Source organism: Ovis canadensis, chromosome 1, assembly GCF_042477335.2.
Source record: "Ovis canadensis isolate MfBH-ARS-UI-01 breed Bighorn chromosome 1, ARS-UI_OviCan_v2, whole genome shotgun sequence".
Lineage (NCBI taxonomy): Eukaryota > Metazoa > Chordata > Mammalia > Artiodactyla > Bovidae > Ovis > Ovis canadensis.
Genome location: NC_091245.1, coordinates 169834449 through 169852977, shown reverse-complemented (window position 1 = coordinate 169852977; position 18529 = coordinate 169834449). Strand labels below are relative to the sequence as shown.

The 18529-nt window shown below is 38.0% G+C and overlaps 1 long non-coding RNA gene across 4 annotated transcripts in view; it reads right to left on the bottom strand.

The window, feature by feature from the left end:
- LOC138419496 (uncharacterized) overlaps nucleotides 1-18529 on the bottom strand; it is a 374854-nt gene that overhangs the window by 15802 nt on the left and 340523 nt on the right. For all 4 annotated transcript variants that reach the window (XR_011248993.1, XR_011248994.1, XR_011248990.1 and 1 more), the window contains one exon: nucleotides 67-157. This is a non-coding gene — a long non-coding RNA (uncharacterized lncRNA). The remainder of the gene's footprint in view (nucleotides 1-66; nucleotides 158-18529) is intronic.

Sequence of the window (18529 nt, the reverse complement as noted above, 5' to 3'; positions counted from 1 at the left end):
AGGTCAGATTAAGTTTGGTAATTCCATCTAATCTGGCATACACATTGAACAAATGCAGAAGCTTACCTTATATTGATGCCTTGCCAGCATGCCTGAACCTAGATCCTTCTGAGCTAATGAATGTTGATCCCAGTGTTATAGAGTAAAATGGGAAAATCTGTGAAAACAAAATCGCATTCATTAGTCTATAATTTGTAATTGCCTGGTACCAGAATGCTTATCTTTCTTTGCATGCCTGAATGTCATTAATTGAATGTGTCACCTGAAGCCCAGGGCTTAGTGCTTGCTCATGTTACTGTGCTAATCAATCAGTTGCAAGGAAGTGGGGCTGCAAGACTAAAAATGTTTCCTGTCCTCTTTGTGCATCTAGATGTGACTGTGTTAATAATCCGTGACTGCCTGTGTATGTGGCACTTGACCCATTGCCTGTATTCCTATTGAAGTGTAAAGGAATGAGTGGGAAAAAAATGAGTCATAGTGAATACACATTATCCTTGGATAGCTGCCTTGTCAGTCTACCAATCAGGACCAGTTCTAGGCATAACTGTGGTGTCTGTAAACTCAGATATTTTGTAGCTACTATTCCCCTGTCTTTTCATCACTCCTACTCTCTCTCTCTTCTCAATATCCTTAGTCAAACTCTCCTCTCAGGAGAGATCGAAAAAACTCAAATTCAGTAAGATATATGAATCTGATGATGAAATTTTGCTCTCCTGGGCACATTTGCATTTTGTCAGAGAACAAGACTTTTTATTGGTGGAATTCCAAAAGTAGAATTGCAATCATCCAGAAGCATAGTAACTGGGGGGACAGGGTGATTGACAGCAACTTCAAAATCATCCCATGGAACTGACATTATAGGCCAATGACAAAGGCTGGCCTTGCCTCCCCAGTGATGCATGCAGCCTGACTGGGTAAGGCCTTCTTCTTCTTCTTTTTTTTTTTTTTTTAACAGCAGTTATTGAGCATTTACTGCACATGAGATTTTGTGTGAGGACCCAAGATCAGGTTCCTGCACATGAGAAACACACTAACTGAGTTCCTGACCCAAGTGCCCTGGGTTCGCTTCCCTAATGCATGGGATCACTGCTTGAGGTTGTGATTTCTTCCTGCACAAGGTACCAAAACGCAGCTGGAGCCTCAGCACCATCTCCAGGGCAAGAATCTGCAGAATGGGGATCATCATCCTCTTTCCTCTACAACCTCTATTCAACAATAAATGACAGGGACAGGGATGGGAGGTTCTGAGAGTCACACTGAGGGATGGAAGTACAGGGTCTTGAACTGAAAATGGGGGTTTCCGAATATTCATTATTTCTAGATAGCTCTGTGAAATGAAGATAAGACAGAATTTTCTAGTGGCCATAACTTAATAACACTAGAGGCAAACAAATCTTAAAGCCTTAGGGACCTCGAAACTCCCAAGATGCTAATGCATTAACACTTGGGATCACAGCCTTGACAACCTTGTCTCCAGATTCTTCTCTGTGAAATCAACATCATGGTTGCATCTGCCTTAAATCTGCCACAACCAGTGCACAGAAAAATTCTCTTTGACATTTATTGTCTCAGAAACAGAAATGTCACTTTATATTTACCTAGTAATTTACAGAGTGACTCGGAAAATCCCTTTGTTTGTCCCATAAGGTACAATGTTCTCACACCTCACAGATTTTATAGAGTTGGTAGAACCCAGTGGCTCAGCAGCAAAGAATCCACCTGCAATGCAGGAAATGAGGGTTTGATCCCTCAACTGGGAAGATCTCCTGGAGAAGGAAATGGCAACCCATTCCAGTATTCTTGTTTGGGAAATCCCATGGACTGAGGAGCATGGTGGGCTATAGTCCACAGGGTCCCAAAGGAATTGGACACGACTTGGTAACTAAACACACACAGAGAAAATGGTCTATATCACCTTTTGCTCACACTAACCCACTTACAGTGCTGGATGAAATGCCTAGCACTTCCTGACCAACACCCCTTACCCAGACCATCCAACACCATCTTTCATAAGCACCATATTTCAGATAGTTAAATTGAGACTCAGGTATGTTAACTGACTCTCTTAGCAGTAGAAATGGGTCTCAGAATAACTGAGAGACTTTTCATTCTCATTTCATAAAACATCCCTGCAGCACCCAACACTGTTGACCCCTATTGCTTTCCTGAACCATCTCTTCCAGGGTTACCTCTGCACACACCCTTGATTTTTCTGCATAGACCTTCTCATTCTCTTTAAGGAGACAGAATTGGCCAGTCTTAGTTCTGAGCTCTCCAATGCTACAGTCTTACCTTGTTTTGTCTCTTATTCTCATGGTTTTAAATATTATCTCTGCCACACATATTCCCAAATTTCCATATCTCAGTCATGCCTCCTTTATGAGTTCTGGGTTTATTCATCCAAATGTCAACTTGTTATTTCCATCTTGTTATTTTCACACATCTTAAACTGAAGTCTTCATTTTCTCCCTCTCACCACCTCTACATTTCTCCTCATGTCAGCACACAATACCCTCACTCACTCAAAAAATCTTTACCTTCAAACTCTTTCTCCCACATTAAATGAGTCAAACAGAAAGTACCACGGCAGCTACTCCCAAAATGTATCCTCAACATATTACTTTAATCTCAAAAATAAAAATGAAGTTATAAAACAATAGCAGAAATTTGAACACTAAATATTTAATAATATTTTAAAGCATCATTCATTTTAATGTGTTCAACATTATAATCATTTTTGGAAGTATATACCAAAATATATACAGGTAAAAGGATACATTGTCTGAGAATTGATTTACAATAATCTGAGGTGAGATGAGTAGGAAGATATATATATAGGGGAAATAAGATATACCATGCAGTGATAATTACTAAAACTAGGTGAAAGGCATATCAGGTTCATTATACTCTTTATTTATTTTATTTATTTGCAAAATTCCATAATAAAGTAATGGAAAAATTTTTGAATGGCTTGCCTCAAATTTCCAGGCCAGAATATTGGAGTGGGTTATCAGGGGATCTTCCCAACCTGGGGATCTTCCCAACCCAGGGATCAAACCCATATCTTTTGAATCTCCTGAATTGGCCGGCAGATTCTTTATCACTGTGCCACATGGGAAGTAATTTAAGGCAATAAGACAATGTCAGACTTTTTACTTTTATTCCAAGTAAGTTGTCACTGATTTAACCTAACAAGAATTAGCCCCAAATTATTCAAATTGTCAAGAAGAGTCTGTGAAATACACATTTATATTCACCATCATTAAAGATCTACCTTGACATAAGTAGATACTGTACCTTGAAACAATGACAGTTTGAAAGCCATCATCATTACTAAGACACACACTGATCATGTGGAACATGATGACAAATGTCAAAGTTTTTTTGGTGGTGGTTCAAAGTACCATGCTACACCTAACCCAGGCCTTTATAATATTTCTCTAAATATGTATTACATACTAAATTCCCTGCTGCTGCTGCTAAGTCGCTTCAGTCGTGTCTGACTCTGTGCAACCCCAGAGACAGCAGCCCACCAGGCTCCCTGTCCCTGGGATTCTCCAGGCAAGAACACTGGAATGGGTTGCCATTTCCTTCTCCAATGCAGGAAAATGAAAAGTGAAAGTGAAGTCGCTCAGTCATGTCCTACTCTTAGCGACCCCACGGACTGCAGCCCACCAGGCTCCTCCATCCATGGGATTTTCCAGGCAAGAGTACTGGAGTGGGTTGCCATTGCCTTCTCCGACTAAATTCCCTACTTAAGCACAAACAGAAAAACTATGTACCATTAGTAAAGATTGTCCTTCCTACAGTGAAAACAGCTGACAAAATACGAGAAGTAATATGGCTACAAATTAAAACATATTTTTTGTCAGAAAATACTATTGGAAAATATAAACATATTGCATATTTAAAGAAATAAGTATGAACCAGTATGGGAGGTTTACTATACAATTGGATGAAAATATATATTTTTTATGTCTATACTTATTATATACTCTAGTTTTTTTTTCCAATAACAACATTTATGTAGCACTAATTTCCTTGTGAACAACTAAACTAAAAGGATATGCAAAGATTTATTCTAGTTAGTAAATTACTTCTCTGATATAGGAATGAAAATCATTTAAGCTAACTCTTGATGGATTGAAATCTTTGAATGTAATAAAAATAATAACAATTTAAATTTTTGGAGTACATTTTGGAGAGAGCAAATCAAATGAAATCTATGTACTTTATCATTAAAAGACAAGCAATTACAGCAAAGAGAATGAAACGGAAGTGCACAAAGTATTACACAATGTCATTAATGCAACTGATTTTATAAAAACAAGATCTCTGCAATACTTCGTAATGAGATGGAGAGTATCTGATTAAAAAGTATCACATAAAGCAATAGCAGCTAATGACATACTTCTTCATTAGGGTCTATATATCAATGTGAGGTATCTTTTCCACTTATAACATTATGCTACTAAAAGTCAGTGCTGAAATGAACTATACTTAAAACTAGAACTTAAATTCTCAATATCACATTGTTTTAAAATAACAAAGATATTCAATATAATAAATATTATTATTGGCAAGATTTTTTATCGTTTAAAAATTATTTGGAAGTTGATTTATTTCATCTTATCCTTTTTTACTTCTACTCTTCTATGTGTTTTATAATGTATATAATGTATCAGTGTGGTAGTACCTCTATACAGAATAAGTATACATTTGGGGGGATAGTTGGCTACTTTATTGGGTAAACTACCTCCAGGAATTCAAGTTGGAGGGTAGAAGTTTAAAGTAGCCTCATGTTCAACCATAAACCGTTCTTGAGGCCCTCCTTCCTTATGCTTATAAAAGTGAAATCAAGCCTTGGAGCCACAAAGAAGAATAGAGGATCTCTTGAAAGTTCAGCTCATAGAATATGTTTAAAACGTCTGTTGCCAGGTAGCCAGAATGCGGGCCTTGGTGAGCACTGATTGAAATGGCATGAGGAAATTGCACAGGGTAGAAGAGTAAAGAATCATTAACAGCTAAATCCTCTCCTCTATACTGACAATATAAACTATTCATGGGCTCAGACTTTCCTCATGTCCACGGATAAGAACCAGAAAAAAAGATTTATTATTCAAGGCTATTATTATTTTTGAGAATATGTTATGATTAGAACACCTCAGCAAATCTGCTGGATGACAAGCCTCTTACACAATCCTTTGCTAATGGAATTTTCCCTGAACTTGTGACAAAGCGATTTGTTAAGCAAATAAATAATATAAAGACAAGTCTTCTCAAAAGAGAGGAATTTAGGTTTATCCTATTAAATCCATTAGTACTGCCAATTAAGAATTATCCCTATCTAATTATTAAAATACAAGATTATCTTATAGTTATTAAAATACAAGGTTTTATTTCCATCTTAAATATATTTTAAATTATAAATTAAATATAATATTTAAAATTTATTAAAATACAGTATTTTAATCTTTTTAAAATACAAGATTATCTAAAAATTAGAAAGCTTGTCTAACTCCTAGATGAAGACTCACAATAAGAAATGCATGTTTCATCCTATCCCAATACACACATAAATATGCAGTTGAAAAGGATTCCATAAAACAATTTTTGTCCGGATAATGTAGAACAAAATGAAACACATCTACTTTATTCCGTTTTTAAAATTCTAGTCACACCTTCCTCAACCGGTTTCCCTTTCCACTAACGAGTCTACCTCTGCGGTTTGAAACACACCACCCGAGCATCAAAAGCCCAGCTCAGCAAGCCCTGATGGCAGCATTATCCTACATATCTGAAGCAGCACAACTACATTTCTCCCTCTTTAATATTGTTATTTCATACGTAAAAAAAAAAAAAAACTCCAGACAGACTGTCCCTCTAGATAAGAGTGAGCTTGTAACATTTTACTATTCTTAAAACTTCTGATGGAAAACTCAGAGTCAGAGATTTGGTGCTTGGAAGGAAGACACACAGGCGTGTGAGGGAGCTGCACACAGAGGACAGGAAGGGTACACAAATGGGTTAGGCTTCTCGGTGCTAAGCAAGCTTCACAACAACATGACTATAAAAATAAGAAGTAGGTGACATCAGACACATGCAGCACTTGCCAAGTACCAGGCACTGCTGTGGGCACTTTACACATACTGCCATTTATTCCTCTATATTCCTCTAACTCTTCCACGCCCACTTAGTAAGAAGTCTAACTGGGATTTGAACCAGGCTCAGCTCCAGGAATCACGGTCTGTCCACCTCCAGATCTTTTCTGAAATCCTCCATTTTTAAATAACAACAAATGATTTATTTTTACTTATATTCAGGCCAAACAAAAGTTGCTCATGGGTTGAATGTGGCTCCTGAGCTGGCAATGGAAAGGTCTACCTTAGAGAAAGAGAAGAAAAGAGAGCCCACTGTGGAGGGGAACTGACTTGGGGGTCAGAGGACAGGGCTCCTGTTCTGTGAACTCTGTGAACTCTGAGCAAATCTTGTTACCTGACTGGGCTTCAGCATCTTTACCTTAAAGATGAGTCTTGAAGCAGATGATCTCTAAGGACCTGCTGCTTCCAACATCCTATGAATCTAAAGTGCTCAAGAGAAAAGAAGGCCCAAATCAAGAGAGAACATTGGAAATAAAAAGTTATCTAAACTGGAGCCGATTATACAGAGTGAAGTAAGCCAGAAAGAAAAACACCAATACAGTATACTAACACATATATACAGAATTTAGAAAGATGGTAATAACCCTGTATGAGAGACAGCAAAAGAGACACAGATGTATAGAACAGTCTTTGGACTCTGAGGGAGAGGGAGAGGGTGGGATGATTTGGGAGAATGTCATTGAAACATGTATAATATCATATAAGAAACGAATCACCAGTCCAGGTTCGATGCAGGATACAGGATGCTTGGGGCTGGTGCACTGGGATGACCCAGAGGGATGGTACGGGAAGGGAGGTGGGAGGGGGGTTCAGGATTGGGAACACGTGTACACTTGTGGTGGATTCTTGTTGATGTATGGCAAAACCAATACAATATTGTAAAGTAATTAGCCTCCAATTAAGATAAATAAATTTTTTAAAAATAAAAAAAGTTTTAAAAGTTATCTACCGAAGAAAGTGCAAAGGAAGAAGAAAGAGATGAGAAGAAACAGAATGAGGGGAAGAGGAGAGAAGAAACAGAAGACCCACAATGAGAAGAAGTTCATGGATGTTGCAACTGAGTTAATGAATTCTTCTAGGATCCTATTAAAGAAAGTAAAATGCTGCAGTTTAGATTATAGTTCCAGAATATTTGCATGACTATTTTTTCTTTAAAATAAAGATGGGGGGGAAAAAAGATAGGAAAGCCAGACAGACACTAAAAACACAACTTGAGTGTAGAGCAGGAAATGTCTAACATAATTTTTGCCAGTTAACTGAGACACTGACCCAGGGTAAGAATTTGGATATGGAGGTTGCAGGAAGTGCAACAAGAAGGCATAAAAAAATGTGGGTGTTCTCAGAAAAGCAATGTGCCTGACTGGCTTAGAATCAGGGTCTAAAGATACTTCTTATGGCCAAAATAACTCCTGTCACTGAGCCATCTGTTCTAAATCGCTCCATTTTTCTTCAGAAATTCTTTTGACAAGATGCAAACTCAGCCATGGAATGCCCAGAAATGAATTCATGTTGAGGATTAATTGCTTTTTGAAATCCATCTGTCTTAAATGGTTTGAAGGAGCCTCCTAGAAACTGGGAGTTATGAAAATAAATAAAGGAAACATTTAAAATAGAATCATAAATGAGGAGCTTTCACTAACTACTCAGATCCCTGTAAAGGAAGGTGCTTGAAGAAAAAAGAATTTCTCCTTCCCCAGCAACAGTTCAGCCATTGAGAGGCATTTACCACCTTGGGTTCCTTGAAACAATTCTTCCCAACTTCCTTTTTTCCTCTCTAAAAGCAAGTGCTTCTCTTCTATTCTTTGGACTTGCCTGTGGTCACCATAATTTGCATGTCCCGAATTGCAATCCTCTGATATTGCTGAATAAATTTGCTTTTATGGTAAATTACTCTTTTTATTTCAAGATCAAAAGAATTAAGCAGTCAGTCCCTCAACATTCCCCACTGCCAAGGAAGCCTGTTCCACCTCCTTGTGCGAATGGAGCAACCATGAGACATGTCTTTAAAACCCTGACTGGACATGAATTTCCCGTGAAAACTAATGCCCTTGATGTGTACATAAATTAGGCCAGTTTTCCCTTTAATTGTGGCTCTTGTTTAAGATAATTACAAAGATGCTAAATTAAAGTGAAGATTCATAAGCCCCACCCTCAAGGAAGGGAAATTTTCATTCTTACCAAGTTCCCAGGTACAAGGTGGGCAGATGTTTCTGGCTAAGCCCTTGGCTAGACCACATTCTAAGGGGCTCAGCTGAGATCTACAGGTACCCAGAGTTGCTGCAGGAACTAGTACAGGCCAGAGACTCCAAGTTCTGTCACTTACTTCACCACTTACAGCAATGATTCACTTCATCTATTTGAGAAGTGAAATCTTCCCATCCTGAGAGAATATACTTTTGCACCCAACATATCGGAAGACCTTCCTTTTCTCTGAGTTATTAGACATTATTCCAGGATTATGTGCCAACATTCACATTTTTCTTTTAGTTATCATCATTGAGTAACTGTTATGTTCCAGGAACATTTCTTTTCACTGGAGACATAAAAGTCCACCCTAATGGAACTCATGTACTATTTGGATAGATAACAAACAGACAAAAAATAAATTATACAGAATGTTAAGAGGTGATGAGTTCCATGGGGGTAAAAAAGAAAAAGAACAGGGTGAGAGAGTGACCGGAGTGCTGAGGACACTGCAATTTTTAAACCCAGTAGTCCAACTGGCCTCATTATGAAAATAAGATCTGAGCAAGGACTTTAAGAAGGTAAGGTACTCATCTGGAAAGAAATTCCAGGCAAAGGGAAGAGCCAGTGAAAAGTATATGTACCTAAAGTATAAATGTACTTAGTTTAAGGGGGAATCATTTAGGAGGCCAAGATGGTTGGAGCAACATCTAAGGTCAGTAATGTAATAAAGTTGGGCAGAAAAAAGTCCTAGGGACTCCTGAGGCCTTTGGAAAGATCCTGATTTTACTCTGGCTGAACTGAAATTACTATAGGGTCTTGAGGAAAGTGTTCTGACTGACTTGTTTTTTTAAAATTATCATTAGATTTATTGCAATTTGTTAGATTGCTAGATTAGATGCAACATCTAATCTAGACATTATCTAGACATAGTTAGACATTATCTAACTTGATAATGCCCAGCAGTGCCTTCAAGCCATCACCTTTGTGTTTCACTAGCAGACATTATTTACATTTTTTACCGAACAAAATTTATAACAAAGAGTTGAGGTTATTTTCTCTGGAATGTTTCCCATGACTATTTTAAATATCAAACTAGCAGATGCATTTTGAATTTCATAAAACTCTGAATCTGGTAGAACATTTGTATCCCCATTTTATAGTTGATAAATTATAGAAAAGCAAAGTGACATGCTCAAAATTAAAATATATAAATACTTACATATAATAAGCATGTACATATATATATATTACTTTTCTAAAAAATATATTTATCTCATAGATGGCAGAGCTAGTATTTTACTTTTTTGAATTTTATTAAAGGATAATTGCTTTACAGAAATTTGTTGTTTTCTGTCAAACCTCAACATGAATCAGCCATAGGTATACATATATCCCCTCCCTTTTGAACCTCTCTTCCATCTCCCATCCCATTCCACCCCTCTAGATTGATACAGAGCCTCTGTTTGAGTTTCCTGATCCATACAGCAAGTTCTCATTGGCTCTTTATTTACATATGGTAATGTAAGTTTCCATGTTACTCCTTCCATACATCTCACCATCTCCTCCCCTCTCCCCATGTCCATAAGTCTATTCTCTATGTCTGTTTGTCCATTGCTGCCCTACAAATAAATTCTTCAGTACCATTATTCTAGATTCTGTATCTATGCATTAGAACACGATATTTATCTTTCTCTTTCTGACTCACTTCACTCTAATAGATTCTAGATTCATCCACCTCATCAGAACTAACTCAAACGCATTCCTTTTTATGGTTGAGTAATGTTCCATTGTGTATATGTACCACAACTACCTCATCCATTCATCTGTCGATGGACATCTAGGTTGTTTCCATGTTCTAGCTATTGTAAATAGTGCTGCAATGAACAATGGGATACATGTGTCTTTTAAAATTTTGGTTTCTTCCAGGTAAATGCCTAGGAGTGGGATTGCTGGGTCATATGGTGGTTTTATTTCTAGTTTTTTAAGGAATCTCCATACCATCTTCCATAGAGGCTGTATCAATTTATATTCCCACCAACAGTGCAAGAGCATCCCCTTTTCTCCACACCCTCTCGAGCATTTAGTGTTTGTAGACATTTTGATGAGGGCCATTCTGACTGGTGTGAGGTGATATCTCACTGTAGTTTTGATTGGCATTTCTCTAATAATGAGTATAACATTGAGTATCTTTTCACGTGTTTGTTAGTCATCTGTCTGTCTTTGGAGAAATGACTGCTTAGGTCTTTTTTCCACTTTTGGATTGGTTGGTTGTTTTTCTGGCATTGAGTTGCATGAGCTGCTTGTATATTTTGGAAATTAATTCTTTGTCAGTTGTTTCATTTACTATTATTTTCTCCCATTCTGGGGGTTGTCTTTTCACCTTGCTTATAGTTTCCTTTGCTGTGCAAAAGCTTTTAAGTTTAATCAGGTTCCACTTGTTTACTTTTGTTTTTATTTCCATTACTCTATGAGGTGGGTTATAGAAGATCTTGCTTTAATTTATGTCATCACATGTTCTGCCCATGTTTTCCTCTAAGAGTTTTATAGTTTCTTGTCTTACATTTAGATCTCTAATCCATTTTGAGTTTATCTTTGTGTATGGTGTTAGGAAGTGTTCTAATTTCATTCTTTTACATGTAGCTGTCCAGTTTTCCCAGCACCATTTATTGAAGAGGCTGTCTTTGCCCCACTGTATATTCTTGCCTCTTTTGTCAAAAACAAGGTACCAATAAGTGCTTGGGTTTATTTCTGGGCTTTCTATCTTGTTCCATTGGTCTGTGTTTCTGATTTTGTGCCAGTGTCATACTGTCTTGATGACTGTAACTTTGTGGTATAACCTGAAGTCAGGAAGTTTGATTCTTCCAGCTCCATTCTTCCTTCTCAGAACTGTTTTGGCTACTCAGGGTCTTTTGTGTTTCCATATGAATTGTGAAGTTTTTTGTTCTAGATCTGTGAAAATGACATTGGTAATTTTATAGGGGTCACACTGAATCTGTGGATTGCATTTGGTAGTATAGTCACAATATTGATTCTTCCTACCCAGGAACATGGAATATCTCTCCATCTGTTTATGTCATCTTTGATTTATTTCATTAGTGTCTTATAATTTTCTGTGTACAGTTCTTTCATCTCCTTAGGTAAGTTTATTCCTAGATACTTAATTCTTTGTGTTGCAATGGTAAATGTGGTTGACTCCTTAATTTCTTTTTCTGATTTTTAATTGTTTATATATAGAAATGCAAGTGATTTCTGTGTATTGATTTTATAACCTGCAACTTTGTTAAATTCACTGATTAGCTCTGGTAATTTTCTGATACTATCTTTAGGATTATCTATGTACAGTATCATGTCACCTGCAAACAATGAGAGTTTTACTTCTTTTCCAATCTGGATTCCTTTTATTTATTTTCCTTATCTGATTGCTGTAGCTAGGGTTTCCAGAACTATGTTGAATAATAATGGTGAAAGTGGACACCCTTGTCTTGTTCCTGATCTTAGGGGGTGTGCTTTCAGTTTTACACCATTGAGGATAATGTTTGCTGTAGGCTTATCATATATGACCTGTACTATGTTGAGGTAGTTTCCTTATATGCACATTTTTGGAAGAGTTTTAATCACAAATGGGTGCTGAATTTTGTCAAAGGCTTTTTCTGCATCTATTGAGATGATCATGTGGTTTTTTTCTTTCAATTTGTTGATATGGTATATCACACTTTGACTGATTTGTGTATATTAAAGAATCTTTACATTCCTGGAATAAACCCAACTTGATCATGGTGTATGAACTTTTTGATGTGTTGCTGAATTTTGTTTGCTAAAATTTTGTTGAGGATTTTTGAATCTATGTTCATCAATGATATTGGCCTGTAGTTTTCTTTTTGGCTGTTGTCTTTCTGTGGTTTTTGTATCAGGGTGATGGTGGCCTTGTAGAATGAGTTTGGAACTGTTCCTCCTCTGCAAACTTTGAGAGTTTTAGAAGGGTAAGCATTAGCCCTTCTCTAAATGTTTGATAGAATTCTCCCGTGAAGCCATCTGATCCTGGGCTTTTGGTAGATTTTTGAATACAGCTTCAATTTCAGTGCTTGTAGTTGGGTTATTCATAATTTATTTTTTTCCTGGTTCAGTCTTGGAAGATTGAACTTTTCTAAGAATCTGTCCATTTCTTCCAGGTTATCCATATTATTGCCATATAGTTCTTCATAATAGTTTCTTATAATCTTTTTATTTCTTCATTGTCTGTTGTAACCTCTCCTTTTTCATTTCTAATTTTGTTGATTTGATTTCTACTCTTTTTTTTCTTGATGAGTCTGGCTAAAGGCTTGTCAATTTGGTTTATTTTCTCAAAGAACTAGCTGTTAGCTTTATTAATCTTCCTTATGGCTTCTTTCATCTCTTTTTATTTATTTCTGCTTGGATATTTATGATTCTTTCCTTCTACTAATTTTGTTTTTGTTTGTTTGTTTGTTTTTCTTTTACAGTTGTTTTATGGGTAGAGTTAGCTTTCTGTTCTATGTTTTCTTGTTTCTTGAGGATTGTATATAAACTTCCCTCTTACAATTGTTTTTGTTGCATCCCATAGGTTTTGAGTGTAATGTTTTCATTGTCATTAGTTTCTAGGAATACTTTGATATCCCTTTTGATTTCTTCAGTAACCTTTTATTTAGAAACATGTTGTTTAATCTCCATGTGTTTGTGTTTCTTACAATTTTTTTCTTATATTTGTTATTTAGCCTCATAGTGTTGTGGTCAGAGAAGAATCTTGCTAAAATTTCAATTTTCTTAAATTTACTGAGGTTTGATATGTGACCCAAGATGTGGTCTATCCTGGAGAATGATCTGTGTGCACTTGAGAAGGTATATTCTTCTGCATTTGGATGGAATGTCCTGAAGAAATCATAGCGGTCCATCTTATCTAATGTACCATTTAAGACTTGTGTTTCCTTAATAATTTTCTGTTTTGATGATCTGTGTGTGAGTGGGATATTAAAGTCTCCTATTATTGTGTTACTGTCAATTTCTCCTTTATGTCTGTTAGTGTTTATCTTTATGTATTGACATGCTTCTATGTTGGGTGCATAGATATTTACCATTCTTATGTCTTCCTCTTGGATTGAGTCCTTGATCATTATGTAGTGTCCTTCATTATCTCTTGTAATCTTCTTTATTTTAAGGTCTATTTTGTCTGGAATGGGTGAATTTAACTCAGATAACCATTATATCTACTACTGTGGGCAGGAATTCCTTAGAAGAAATGGACTAGTCATCGTTGTCAACAAAAGAGTCCAAAATGCAGTACTTGGATACAATCTCAAAAACAACAGAATGATCTCTGTTCATTTCCAAGGCAAACCATTCAATATCATGGTAATCCAAGCCTATGCCCCAACTAGCAACACTGAAGAAGCTGAAGTACAGTTCTATGAAGATCTACAAGACCTTTTAGAACTAACACACAAAAAATATGTCCTTTTCATTATAGGGGACTGGAATGCAAAAGTAGGAAGTCAAGAAACACCTGGAGTAACTGGCAAATTTGGCCTTGGAGGACAGAATGAAGCAGGGCAAAGGCTAATAGAGTTTTGCGAAGAGAATGCACTGGTCATAGCAAATACCCTCTTCCAACAACACAAGAGAAGACTCTACACATGGACATCACCAGATGGTCAACACAGAAATCAGATTGATTATATTCTTTGCAGCCAAAGATGGAGAAGCTCTGTACAGTCTAGGGTCTTGGAGTCAACGCTCCCACTCCAAAGGCTCAGGGCATGATCTCTGGTCAAGAATGAAGATTCCACAAGTGGTTTGTTATGGTATTAAGTTAGATTAAAACAAATATTCAAAAATGAGAAATGAAAGATGATCCCCAGGCAAATGGCAGTTACAAGATCAGAAAAATAATATTAAAATAATAGAATATACACATATACATATACACCCATGAGCAAAGTCAAAACAGTCCAACAAAAATAAAGTACAGTAGATTGACTCTGTAAACAAAGGAAATCAAAATTATACTTATCAGTTAAGAACAAAACTACAGCACAAACTGGAAAACAAAACTAAAGCAAGGTGCCAAGTGGGGAATAAAGCAATGAAAACAAAACTTACAAATATGTTGAGAGGAAAGGAAAGAAAGATAGAAAGGATATGCAAAGTTAAATAGAGGTAGGTGAAGATTTATATACATTTAAGATTAACTGCAAGGGGAAAAGTACAGTAGGAAAGGTAAATGAAAGAATAAATGTAGAAAAATATAATAGGTTTTTAAAGGTTAAAATTAAAATTATACAAAAGAGGAAAGAAAAAAAAAATGGAAGAAGAAAGAAAAAAAAAGGAAAACTCCACAGAACTGCAAAAGCCCAACATAGAGACAGACATTTATAGCAATAATAAAAAGCATGACTGAATATACACATATACACCCATTAGCAGTCAAAACACTCCAACAGAAAAATAAAGTACAATAGATCAACCCAGCAAACAAAAGAAACCAAAAATTATATCTACCAGAACAAAACCAAGTAAAGCAAAAACTGGAAAACAAAACTAAAGCAAGGTGTCAATAGGGAAATAAAGCAATGAAAATAAAACTAACAAATATATTGATAGGAAAGGAGAGAAAGAAAAGAAAGAATAGATATACAAAGTTAAATAGAGATAGATAAAGAAGATTTATATACATTAAAGATTAACTGCAAGGGGAAAAGAACAGTAGGAAAAGCAAACAAAAGAATAAATGTAGAAAAATAATAATAGGTTTAAGAAATTAAAATAAGAAAAAAGAGATAGAAAAACAAGGAAAACTCCACAGAACTGTAAAAGTCAATATAGAGGTAGAGGTTTATAACAGCAATAAAAATATGACTAAGAAGGAAAAAAAAAAAACCTCAAAAGCTTAATTAGATTTCATAGTACTAATAAAATCAACAATTTCAATGGGATGGAGGGGTAAAGAACAAAAAAAGGAAAAAAAATCCAAAATCTTCCCAACCCAGGGATCAAACCCGGGTCTCCCACATTGTAGGCAGATGCTTTACCATCTGAGCCACCAGGGAAGTAAAAGAATCTTCAGAGCTAATCAAAACATAAGAAAAATAAATGTTTTTCTTGAGTCACTGCTGTCAGAGTCCTTTCCCTTGCTGGGAGTCACAGTCCACCTCACCTCCCCAGGATGCCCTCCAACACTGTGCTGACCCCTGGTCCTGCTGTGGGGGCAGCTCAGATTCTAATCTGGTCCTACTCCTATGTGTTCTTGCTTCCAATGTCCAAAGCTATCAGAACTAGTACATTTTCTTTTGTAGGAGTTCTCAATGACCCTTTATATATTCCAAAGACATAGAGTCTGCCTAACTGATCATGTGGATTTAATCTGCAGCTTGTACAGCTCGTGGGAAGGTTTTGGGTCTTCTTCCTTAGCCACACTACCCCTGGGTTTCCATTGTGGTTTTATTTCCACCTCTACATGGGAGTCATCCACTGGGGTTTGCTCCTGAGGCTTCCCTGGAGGACTTGGGCTTGCCCCTGTGAAGGCCAGGTGTGGAGGTGTTATAGCCAAGTGTTCCATGAAACAAACTCACTCAGAAGGACATCGCAAGTAGTGGAGTTCAGTTTATTACACCCATGGGCCCAAGGCAGAGTCTCCTCTTAGCTAAGGACCCTGACCAGTTTTTGCCAAAACTTTACATACCTTAAGTGTACATGCTCAAACCCACCTCCCCAAATTCCCTGAAACTAGTCTGGACAAAGGAAAAGAGAGATAAAATCAAAGTGAATCCATGACTCATGTGCCTTAAGCCTAAGTAGTTAACAGTGTACAATTGTCAATAGGCCTGTGGTCATACCCCAATAAGCATAATATTTATGACTCCATTCTGTTACAGAGATAATTAGAGTATTATTTTTGGCAATGAAGAGTCTAGGTACAAGTCCTGCAGCTCTTCCATCCGGGGGGCCGGTTTTCCGTTGGTATGCTGTTTCCATAGACACCGGGTGCAGAGTTCAGAGTCCATTTGGAGGGTGACTGACTATGCATGTAGCCCAGCGTTCACAGTCCGGCCTGAGATACAGTCATGCTTTCAAGATGGATCCTGTTCTGTCTGTTCCCTCCTTCTGAGGTGGCACAGGTGCTTGGATCCCAGGGCTTCTGGTGACACCAGGTACTCAGGGGAGTTGGCAGCTAGAGCAGCAGGAAATATAGTGCTCTAGAAGGGTATAGCAACTAGTATTGGCCAATATGCTCCACTATCATTGCCCGGAGAACCCCCTGCCTGACAGAGAAGCCTGGCAGGCCAGTCTACAGGGTAACAAAGAGTGGGACGCAACCGAAGCGACCCTGCACACATAGACGTAAGACTTTTTTGCATGTGGCAGCTCTTCCCCAGTGAGAGTTGAGTGTGAAGGTGGCACAGCTGCTTGGTTTGTGTGGATTCTGGCAGCGCCAAGTGTGCAGGGACACGGACTGCCTCCACTGCAGGAGTTATGACCATATCAGAGTCTTTTTTTGGGCCTCTTGTAGCTAGTGATCAGAAGGCTTCTTCGGCCAGTCTTTCTCCATTGCTCCACCTGTTCAGGCACTTAGAACGCTCCTTTGCCTGGTGTCCGTCTCTGCTGTACATCATGTCAGTCACATGGAGGGGCCCCCTTGGCTGGGGTCCTACTCTGTAGATAAGCATATTAGGCACTTAAAGGAGCACCCTGGGTGGATTCCTGCTTTGTAGTTCAGTGCATCCGGCACTTGATGGGCCAGCCTCTCTATTGTTCAGCTGCTGTCGCTGCTGTGTGGGGAGAGAGAGGCTGTGGTGATGGCTCCACCCACTACGCAGGACTCAGCAGTATCGCCTTGCCTCCACGGCTTCCCAGCTTTCCTCCACAGGCAATTCCCATCACAATCTCCTCCCTCACCTTCCCTCAATCCATCTCTCCACAGTCAACAACAGCCCTCACCGTGGGGTTGCTCCACACTCCTCAAACTCCAGTTCTAGGCTACTATGCCTTCCAGGGAACCCTCATCCCTGTCTGGGGTATGTATGGCTGCAACAAGGACACGTGATTCTCGTTCTATTTAGGCCACAGATCAGCTGTTTCACTCTCAGCCTTAAATGCTTCTCTGACTCAGACAATTGCCCTGATGTGGGGATAGGACCCCTGCTTCAGTTCCCTCACTCGCCGAGGGCAAGTCCAATTCTCCTAACACTCCTGTTTTTACCCCTGATTCCTTCATGCTACCGAGATTTGTGTGGTTCTATATATTCTTTTCCACTGGTTAGGTACTCCTATCTGCTCTCAAGTGATGTTCTCCATGCACTTCTGTGTCTGAAGGTGTATTCCCGATGTATCCATGGGGAGAGATATACTCCATGTCCACCTACTCCTTCACCATCTTATTATCCTTTTATTTTCTTTATTAACCTGGGAATACCAGACCACCTGACCTGCCTCTTGAGAAACAACAGTCAGGAAGCAACAGTTAGAACTGGACATGGAACAACAGACTGGTTCCAAATAGGAAAAGGAGTACATCAAGGCTGTATATTGTCATCCTGCTTATTTAACTTCTATGCAGAGTACATCATGAGAAACGCTGGACTGGAAGAAGCACAAGCTGGAATCAAGATTGCTGGGAGAAATATCAATAACCTCAGATATGCAGATGACACCACCCTTATGGCAGAAAGTGAAAAGGAACTAAAAATCCTGATGAAAGCAAAAGAGGAGAGTGAAAAAGTTGGCTTCAAGCTCAACATTCAGAAAATGAAGATCATGGAATCTGGTCCCATCACTTCATGGGAAAGAGATGGGGAAACAGTGTCAGACTTTATTTTTTTGGGCTCCAAAATCACTGCAGATGGTAACTACAGCCATGAAATTAAAAGACGCTTACTCCTTGGAAGGAAAGTTATGACCAACCTAGATAGCATATTGAAAAGCAGAGGCATTTTGCCAACAAAGGTCCATCTAGTCAAGGCTATGGTTTTTCCAGTGGTCATGTATGGATGTGAGAGTTGGACTATAAAGAAAGCTGAGCACTGAAGAATTGATGCTTTTGAACTTTGATGTTGGAGAAGACTCTTTAGAGTCCCTTGTACTGCAAGGAGATCCAACCAGTCCATTGTAAAGGAGATCAGCCCTGGGTGTTCATTGGAAGAACTGATGCTAAACCTGAAACTCCAATACTTTGG